Here is a 10,228-nt window from a genome sequence, read left to right on the forward strand (position 1 = left end):
GCCAGACTGAGAAAAGAGAAGAATGGAGTAAATATTTGGAAGTTAAGTCCAACTTGGACTTGTTCAGGAAAATTAAATGACTACTTAAAGGACTTGTAAAGTGATCACTTCTCCAAATGTTCCAGAAATAAAATAGGAAAGCTCTGTTGTGTGATTTATCAAATAGATTGCTTGTGAATATAGTGTATAGTAATGATTTAAGTCTTTTGCTGTAGAAAAAAGCTTCAAATGTGATATTTTGTCATGTCATCCATTCAGCTCTTGACACGAAGTTCAGTTCTTTAAAAACTTATCAGTCTCTACAGGGATCACAACACTCTGATTATGTATAGGATTTGTGTACCTAACTGACATCGACAAGTATGGTTTAATGGTCTAGTGGTGTGAATAAACCATTGCTATATTGATGATTGTGTCCATAATTCCCATAGTTGTCTATCTATGCAAAAAGGTAGTCCAAAGCAACCACATATCCAATCCTAAATTAAAAGTCATTCATGTTTCTTATGATTTGGTGGTTGATGAATGTGCTGCAAGTAAAATTTACACTGTATTCAACCATAAATCACTCTCGCTGGATAATGGAGCAACAGACTTATGAACAAGGTTAATAGTATTTTGTGAATCATTAAATGCTATGCAATGTAATAGTGCTGACCAATGTTTGTTCTCCTTTTGTCTCTGAATAATTCATTTGTCTTCTTGTCTGTTTTTGAAGGTGCTTACTCCTTGTTGACTAAGACCATAGGCTAAGCAGTGGGGATGTTATCAGTCACCGTCCATTATCAAAGTGGATAATATTGATAGCCAATTTGATGCAGAGTGGCAGCACAGTGAAACCCAAACATTTTCTCCTCCTCTCCTTGATCCCAACACCCCCACAACCCATTGAATTTTCAACAGTGTTACAGGAACTTTGATTTATTTCCTGTGCTGGATACAGGGATGTTGAGGCCAGTGCTGATAACCTGACTGGCACCAGTGTTGTGATCAACTGAACTGTGCACAATGTGTGAGCAAACCTTGGGTGCCTCTGCAACTCTCACCTTATGAATTAATCACCTCCAGGAGGGTGTCAGTATCTATTCTATTTAACCACACATACCAACTACTCAACTCAAAACTATTCGAACATTTGGATTTGAATGACATTTAGTTCCCAGAACCTTGGCAATCATTGTTCATTGTGTCAGAAAAACCCAAGGCCACATGGATTATTTTTAATTGACTTTCAGGGTATCTATTATTCTACCTGTAAACATGTCTGACATCTCAGTAATACTGCACAGGAACAACAAGCAACATGGAATAACTGGGTGACACTACTTGTTAAAAGGGAATTAAGACTTATTTGCATTGAGGCTAAGAGGAGGACAAGTATCACATTTCTATTTCTGAAGCTTGCTATTTTGCTAATCAGAAGCGACATGGACTAATTTATACTGAGATTATCAAATAGCCACCTCTGCATCATACATTGGAATTATTTTATTTGCACAGAGGTTTCCTTTTCTCACATTTCCCCTTATATGGCATCGTCAGGCTAATCGTACAACAATGGATCCCTCTGCTGGCCAAAGGAGCTGCCAGCCAGGCCTGCCCAGGTTTCATGTGTTTGCCACAGACACCAAGAAGACAAAGTTTTACTCTGTATGTGTAGAGAGGGATAAATCTCCAGCATAGCAACATTCTTTGGCTCTGAAGGTTTGAGATTCAAAACCTTCCCGTCCTAAGTTTGAATCTTACTCAATGGCACAAATGTCAAAATTGCAGTGGTGTTTTTGACTGCCTTCTGGTGCCTGTAATGTATAGAACATGAAATTGTTTTTTGATTACTCTAAATCCCATTTTACTGTACTCTCACGACATCTGCTGATCTAATCTTTTTGCCAAAAATACATTGAAATGTTCTATACTTGATCTAATGTTGAATTCCATTGCATTCCTTGTGTTCTACATAATCACATGCAATGTACACCTTTAAGCAGAATAGTTGACAATTACATAGTATGGCGAAGTACTGATTATCAGAATTGAGGTTAAAGGATAACTCTACCAATGATAAAGGCCAGGGTAATAACCACAGTTTCAGTTTGTATTACACAGATTAATGTGTAGCTCCATTACAAGGCTGTTTCTCTGCAGCACCTCATTTATCAGAAAAAAAACCATGTTGCAATCAAAAACCAATGTATTCTGAGGACACAGATAAAAAAACAGACCAGGCAGAAGAGTTCAGGGAAGGAATTCTAGAGAGTGGCAATGAGCCAGCTGAAGTCCCAGTCATTAAGAAAAGGTGTAGGGTAGAAAAACAAAGGGTTGAATCAGAGGACGAAATGGTGTGATGAAATTATAATGCTGGAGGACATCGCAATAATCGGATGAGGCAAGGCCATGGAAGAATTTCAAGGCAAGGGCAAAAATTAAATTTGGTATGTTCAATACACAGGCCCAATACTGCAGCATTGATTGGCAAGTGGGATTGATGCTGAACAAAATCTGAGGAGTTGTGTTTGGACAAGTCAGATGTTTTGGAAGAGAGGTCAGAATTAAAGTAAATAGAGCAATTAGTCTCAAGATTGGCAAAAAACATTGATAAGGATTTAGGCAGCAGTCAGTCCGAGTTAGAATCAAAGAATGGTCATGCAGATTTGAAATAAATAACTCTGGTGAAGGGGCAGGTATCAACACTGCACGCCTGTCCAGTTCTGTCTAAGAGAAAGATAAGTGACACAGCAGCCAGGAAGCAGAGAAAATGGTAAAGCAGGACATGATGGCATAATGTGGTGATGTCCTTGGACTAATTATCCAGAAGGCACAGATGTTTAATATTCCCGGTGGGTTCAAGGGTTCAAATCTCATGAAGGCAACTGGTTGAACTTAAATTCAACCATCGAAATTGGAATGTAAGGCTACTCTCAGAGATAGTGATTATTAATTGTTGTAAAAATCAAGTTGGTTCAGGTATGCTCTTTAGTGAAAGAAATCCCCTGGGGCAGGCTTGCATGTGACTCCAGATCCACAGCAATGAAGTTGACTAAGCAAACCAATCAGGCAGTGGCAGCAAATTCTCCAGGTAGCTATCTTGCCACCTTCCTCACAAGCTGTCAGAAATTTAGTTGGGAAGGAGTGTGGTGGTGGTGGGTGAGGCCTAGTGCAGCCTGTCCATCCTTGCCCCAGTTGAGACCATTTGACCATGTCAGAGTAGCTGCTTGCCTGGCTGAAATTAGAAGGCCATCAGAAGAAAGATAGAGTTGGGATGGAGTGATCCACAAGTTAGCTTGTGTCAGGCTTGAACTTGAAAGCAGGAATTTGCAGGAGGGTCCCGCTCTCATCTATCAGCTGTTTTGATTGCTCACATCCCTTTGGTCCTATACATCAGGCTCTGCCACTTCAAATGCTCCCTTCTCCTTTGGCCTTTCCAACTTGACAAGATAATGTTGGAATTAAAACTGAAATACATCAACATATCAGGCATGGTCTGGGGAGAGACAAAAACAGAGCTATTATTTCAGGTGAAGAAGTTCTCATCGGAACTAGAAAACGTGGGCGGAAGGCAAGGAAAATAAGATGTCAAGTGAGGCAAACAGTGTGAAACAAAAGGGAGAGGTGATGAGACAAATAGAGAAACAAAATGTGCGTCTAGAAGAGATATAAACAGGAATAAGAGAATCATTGCTAATAAATGCTGTCTAAAAACTGAATCAGTGGTTACGATCTGAAATTATTAAACTCAGTGTTGAGTCTGGAGGATTGTAAAGTGTCTTATTAAAAGATAAGCTGCTGATCTGTTAGTTTTCATTGAGATTCATTAAAGCAGTGCAGGAGACTGAGAACAGAGATGTTAGTCTGACAGCAGCAGTCAATTAAATTGGTAACTGATTGAAAGCCCAGGGTCAACCTGCAGCATGAGTGGACGGAAAACCAATGCCCATTCTACATTTGATCTCTCCAATATTGAAGAGACCACCTCACAAGCAGCAAATACAGTATGTGAAATAAAAATGAGTACAGGTTAATCACTGCTTCATGTGGAAGGAGCGTCTGGGTTCTTAGAGAATGGAACAGAGGAAGGTAAACGGACAGACTGTGTGGTGCTAGACAATAATGCAAATTGACAGTGCATGAGGAAGTCTTGCTTTCTTCTGCCTTAAGCTTATGGAGCTGTATGGTCAATTGAAGAATTCAAGAGGGAATGGGATTATTATGTGAAAAGGAAGGAGGGGCAGGTCTATGGGGAGAAGGCAGGGGAATGCATTGTTTATTTAGAGAGCTGGTGTAGACATAATGGGCCAAATGACCTCCTGCTCTTCTGGTAACATTTCTATGGGTCTTCTCTATGGGAAAATAAAGCAAAGGAGACTGAAGATCAAAACAAGAACAGCAAGCAATCATACTGTCAGTGATGGAAAAGAATAAAGTCTTAAAACCTGAGAAAATAGCTTTTGCAGGAAACTGATTGGAGAATGTGTTAAGTCCACCAATGTGACTGGTAACAAAAACATGACTATTTTGCCGATCAGTTCCAGAAGTGAAATTAAAAATTCTTAACAGAATTTAAATGTGAGGCCTCCTGAGGTTTACAATTATGTCAATCCTTTAATACACTAAGCAATTTCCCTAGATATGTATCAGAAAGAGCATCACATAGGATTAGTTGATTAAGCTTCTCAATATAGTGGAGAGTCAAGCATGCAAGAGGACTCAAACATTTAATGAGACCAAAATGAGAAGTTTTATTTAAAAAATGGGTTCCCATGCGATATTAAATGTAATCTTTTAAATAAGTTCCACTTGTAAAGTCATACATATTGACATTTGTAACATCCCATTCCTCATTGAGTCCAGCAAAAGTGAGACAAAGAAAATCTCTTTTCGACTTTTGGAACAGCTACAAAAAAACTGTAAAAATGCAGCAATTAGTTGATGGTGAATTAATCGTGTCTAACATTGGCCTAAGAGAGGGCTTTATTTGTTGGCCACACCATTGGTTCAGGAGGTCAGTTTCCAGTCTGAGTGTTATGTGAGCTCTTTTGTAACTGACAGCAGAAGGGAAGTGCTGTCCTCACGCAAAAAAAGGCCAACTTCTGTGAGACTGACTGGGAGCTAGCAAGATAACATGCACTCACAGAAACAGGTCCATGTCAGAGGTGAGCACTACCTCCTGTGTGGACAGATCTACTTCTGAGAAAGCTGCTGTGTCACATTGTGACCCATGTCTCCCTAAGAAATAAAAGGAAAATGAAAACTGCTCCCAGTAGATAATGGAATTATGGTTTAACTTAAAGGAACTGAGAATGCTAAAATTAAAGGAAAATGTCTCATTCTGCTTTTGTAGCAGATTGTCCGCCTTATTGACCTGGCTAAAAAGTTCACAGCAAGGACCATTGAGAGATTCCTTTGTCTGCTGTAATTTTTGGAATGGCAAGACTGGCTGAATCAGCTGCTTATATTATTTCCCAGCTGGTTCCACTAGTACTTCTCTGTGGCATTTGGTGAAAGCCTGAATTCTCCATTAAATTTACAACAACCATTTGAGATTCTCAGAAATGGCTCTGTGTATGCGTGCTTGTGTGCATATGTGTGTGTACACATGCGTGTGCGCACACTGTCAGCAATCAGTACAATTCTTAAAATCTCTCTTGATATTGGGTTCTATTCTCTGAAGGTTTGAGTTATCAAGAAAGGCTGGATAGGCTGGGACATTTTTTCACTGGAGCATTAGAGGTTGAGAGGTGACCTGATAAAAGTTTATAAAATAATGAGAGGAGGAAGTAAAGTTAATGTTAGTTGTGTTTTCCTTGAGATGGGAAATTTCAAGAATTTTAGGTGAGAGGAAAGAGATTAAATAAAAACATAAGGGGCACTTTTTTTTACAGAGGCTGGTTTCAATGTGGAATGAACTTCCTGAGGAAGTGGTGGATGCGGGTACAATTACAACATTTGAAAGACATTTGGATAGAAATATAATAGGAAAGGTTTGGAGGGATATGGGCCAGGAGCAGGCAGGTGGGATTAGTTCAGTTTGAAATTATATTCGGCATGAACTGGTTGGATGAAATGTCCTGTTTCTGTGCTGTATGACTCACTTCTGGTCTCCTTCCTATCAGAAAGGTGTTGTGAAACTTGAAAGGGTTCAGAAAGGATTTACAAGGATGCTGCCAGGGTTGGAGGATTTGAGCTATAGGGAGAAGCTGAATAGGCTGGCACTGTTTTCTCTGGAGCATCAGAGGCTGAGGGTGGACCTTATAGAGGTTTAGAAAATCATGAGGGGCACGGATAGGGTAATTAGACAAGGTATTTTCCCTGGGGTGGGGGAGTCCAGAACTACAGGGTTAGGCTTAGGGTGAGAGGGGAAAGATATAAAAGAGCCTGAAGGGGCAACTTTGTCATACAGAGGGTGGTGCATGTGTAGAATGAGCTGCCAGAGGAACTGGTGAAGACTGGTGCAATAATTATATTTAAAATGCATCTGAATGGATATATGAATAGGAAGGGTTTAGAAGGATATGGGCCAAGTGCTGGCAAATGAGACTAGATTAGGTTGGGATATCTGGTCGGCTTGGATGAGTTGGACAGAAGGGTCTGTTTCCGTGTTGTATATCTCTATGACTGTGTTAGCACCTCCTGACACATTCGTGCAAGGCGATTGGTTACTTAACACAAGAAAGGCTTAGTGAAAGATACAATTATACTCCCTGTGTAAATGCAGTCCTGCCCTACTCAAGAAGGGCAGGACTGCATTTATTGAATGGACTTTACTTTGATGGTGAAGTGGAGCTCAGAGCACCAGCAGCAATATAATTGAGTCTCCATAATGTTTCTACATAACATAATTTTGACAAGTCCCTTCACAGAAACTCAACAGTATGTCTGTCTGTCGAGTTAAGAGCTTTTGCTGTGTGTAGAACTGTCAATGGCGCCCATTGAGATCTGTCAATGGCAGCATTTAAGCTGTTTTAGTGGAATGTTAGTGATGTGTTTACATTATATCACAGTTTGAAGTTCTTTTGCTTGTACTGTCACACAAATGTGATGTAAAATTACTCACATCTTGTACTTTTTAGGATGCTGTATTTTTATGCTGCTTATTGGCTAGGTTATATGTCAAAAGAAACAGAGTTGGCAAGAACTAAGTGGGTGGGATGTTAAAATTGTTCTCATTATATGTCAGCATTGGAGAGTACAATCAATTGCACTGTTGGGCAAGGCAGTGATTCTGAAAGAGTTAATCTTGAAGCTGCTTGAAACTCCACCCAACCCGATGATGTCACAGAGTCTTTGGTTACTGAAGAGGCAGCTGAGCTTGAAGTCCCAATGGAAACATCTGTGACACTTTCAGCTCCTGATACTCCTTGTAATTATGCCTAAATAGTCAATCTAACTTGTATCTATTGCTATCATGCAACAAATTTGTTCCATCTTTATAAGATAATTCCTCCTTCTTATTTTGATTCAATAATAGTTTATCCTATACCACTGCTAATTTATGTAGCTAAAGATGATTGGTGGCAGCACTCTACCCTGACCACGAGTCACTTGTGGATAGTACTGCAACATCTAACGCTGGTCTGGTGAAGCTTTCCTCTACTCAACTGATAAGGTGGTGCAAATATTGAGCCAAAGCCTCCATTGTCCTATTTTATGGATACATGATGGGTCTTGATCATGCCATTGGCACTTGACTGTAATTTTATCTTGACAGCATGAATGGGAAATGGCAGGCAAATCTGATAGCAAAATGGACTGGAGACAGGGGAAATCAACAGAGGGAAGATTTTACTTAACTGTGGAGCAATAGAGGGAGTAGAGGTTGCTCCTTCAATTATAATATACCATGACAGGTGAGGCCACCTCTATGGTGGATCTCTTTCCATTATGCCCAAATACAAGATTCCAACAGGATGGATCAGACAACTAGCTGATCACTCTGGTTCCCTAATATTGGTGGACAGTCCCTGAGCTGTGAAACTTTATAGAATCATTGAATCTCAACTGTGTGGAACTGGATATCATCATCTTCTCACCCTAAATGGGTGAAAGCCAAGCAATGGCATTTAATATAGAAGCCTGGACCTTATTCAGAAGCAGAAGTTAAGTTTCTAACCAAATGAGCTTCTCACCTATTCAACATTAAAGTCAGGCTGGGATATTTTGATAAAGGAGTACTATTTTGATGATGAAATAATTTACACTGATTCATTTCTTTAGATCATCATCTCACATTTACAATCACAGATAAAGGTTCAGCTAATTGAAATGAGATTGACTGCCACTTGGAACATTAATCACAGCATGGTTAGTCAAATCAGCATCCAAAGCCACATCCACAATCCCCCGTCCTCGATTCCAGTCTATCTGGGTCTACCATTTCTTTGACTCTTGTCTCTTCTGCATGACTGTCGGATGAGCAAGGTTGGGAACTAAACATTCAACAGTATTCAAACTTTGGAAAAGGCAGGAAAAAATGAAAATGAAGTGGGTGACATTGTAAGCTGAAATCATTATGATGGTGAAAAAGAATATTAACACAGGACATATAGGCGTAGAATCAGGCTAGGTGGAGATAAGAAATAAAAAGAGCAAAAAATATGTTGTTGTGTTGCCATAGTCTTACCAGACCATAGGAGCTGCTCTCTCTACTGGTGATTTAACCTGAGGGCCACCAGATTTCAGGTGAGGGAAGAGGTTGAGAATGAGAGTCCTTCATGGTAACCTCAAACCAGTGGTGGAAATTGAACCCACGCTGTTGGCATCTGCAGAGTGAGTTGTCTATAGGTCTGCAAGCAATAGAGGAAAATTGGGGGATTGCGTTAAACAAGTAATGCACATAACAAGGGTGATGTAGTAATCATGCGTGATTTATATCTGCATATAGAGTGGGCAAACCACATCAGTGATAATTTTGTGGCTCATGAAGTCCTGGAGTATATACAAGATGTCTTTTTAGACCAGTATGTTGAGGAACCAATTCGGGAACAGGCTATTCTAAATTTGGTTTTATGCAAAGAGACAAGATTAATGAGGAATCTTGCTGTGAGAGGTCCTTTAGGAAAAAGTGACACAACATGATAATCTTTTTCATTGAGATAGATAGTAAAGTAGTCCAATCTGAAGCTAGAGTCCTAATACAAGAAACTACAAAGGTAAGAAGGGTGAATTGGCTTGGATAAGGTAACTGCATTAGAAGATGCATCAATGAATAGGCAATGGTTGATATTACTGAATGACTGCATGCATTGCAAGAGATATATATTCCTTTTGGGCAAAAGAATATGACTGGAAAAGCAACTAAAACTTGGCAAATGAAATTAACTAATAGGTCATGAGAGGAGTCATATAAAGTTGCTGGATAAAGTAGCAAGCCTATGCACTGTGAAAAGTATAGAAATCAACAAAAGGTAGACCAAGATGTTAATTAAGAGAGGAAGTATAGAGTATGAGAGTAAACCTGCAAGGTACTTAAAAGAGCACTCTAAGACTTTTTATAACTATGCAAAAAGAGAAAGATTCATGCAAGCAAGTGCAGGTTACTTACAATCTGAAATAGGAAAATTGATAATGGAAGACAAGGAAATGTAGGTGCAATAAAACAATTATTTTAGTTCTGTCTTCAAATAGGAAGCGGCACGGTGGCACAGTGGTTAGCACTGCTGCCTCACAGCGCCTGTAGACCCGGGTTCAATTCCCGACTCAGGCGACTGACTGTGTGGAGTTTGCACGTTCTCCCCGTGTCTGCGTGGGTTTCCTCCGGGTGCTCCGGTTTCCTCCCACAGTCCAAAGATGTGCGGGTCAGGTGAATTGGCCAAGCTAAATTGCCCGTAGTGTTAGGTAAGGGATAAATGTGGAGGTGTGGGTGGGTTGCGCTTCGGCGGGTCGGTGTGGACTTGTTGGGCCGAAGGGCCTGTTTCCACACTGTAAGTCTAATCTAATCTAATATCAGGAATATAGAAATAAATTTCCAGAAATGAAATGGAAGTCTATTCAAAATTGAAAGAAATTAGTATTTGTAAAACAAATATTAATGGGACTGCAAGCTCCTCAGATGCTGCCTGACCTGCTGTGCATTTCCAGTACCACTCTAATCTAGACTCGAATCTCCAGCATCTGCAGTCCTCACTTTCGTCTAATAATCTCCATCCCAATGTATTAAAGGAGGTGACCAGTGAAATAGTGAATGCATCGGTTGGAAACCATTGGTGTACAAAGAGCGTCAACACATTGGTCA

Source organism: Hemiscyllium ocellatum, chromosome 10 (assembly GCF_020745735.1).
Source record: "Hemiscyllium ocellatum isolate sHemOce1 chromosome 10, sHemOce1.pat.X.cur, whole genome shotgun sequence".
Taxonomy (NCBI): domain Eukaryota; kingdom Metazoa; phylum Chordata; class Chondrichthyes; order Orectolobiformes; family Hemiscylliidae; genus Hemiscyllium; species Hemiscyllium ocellatum.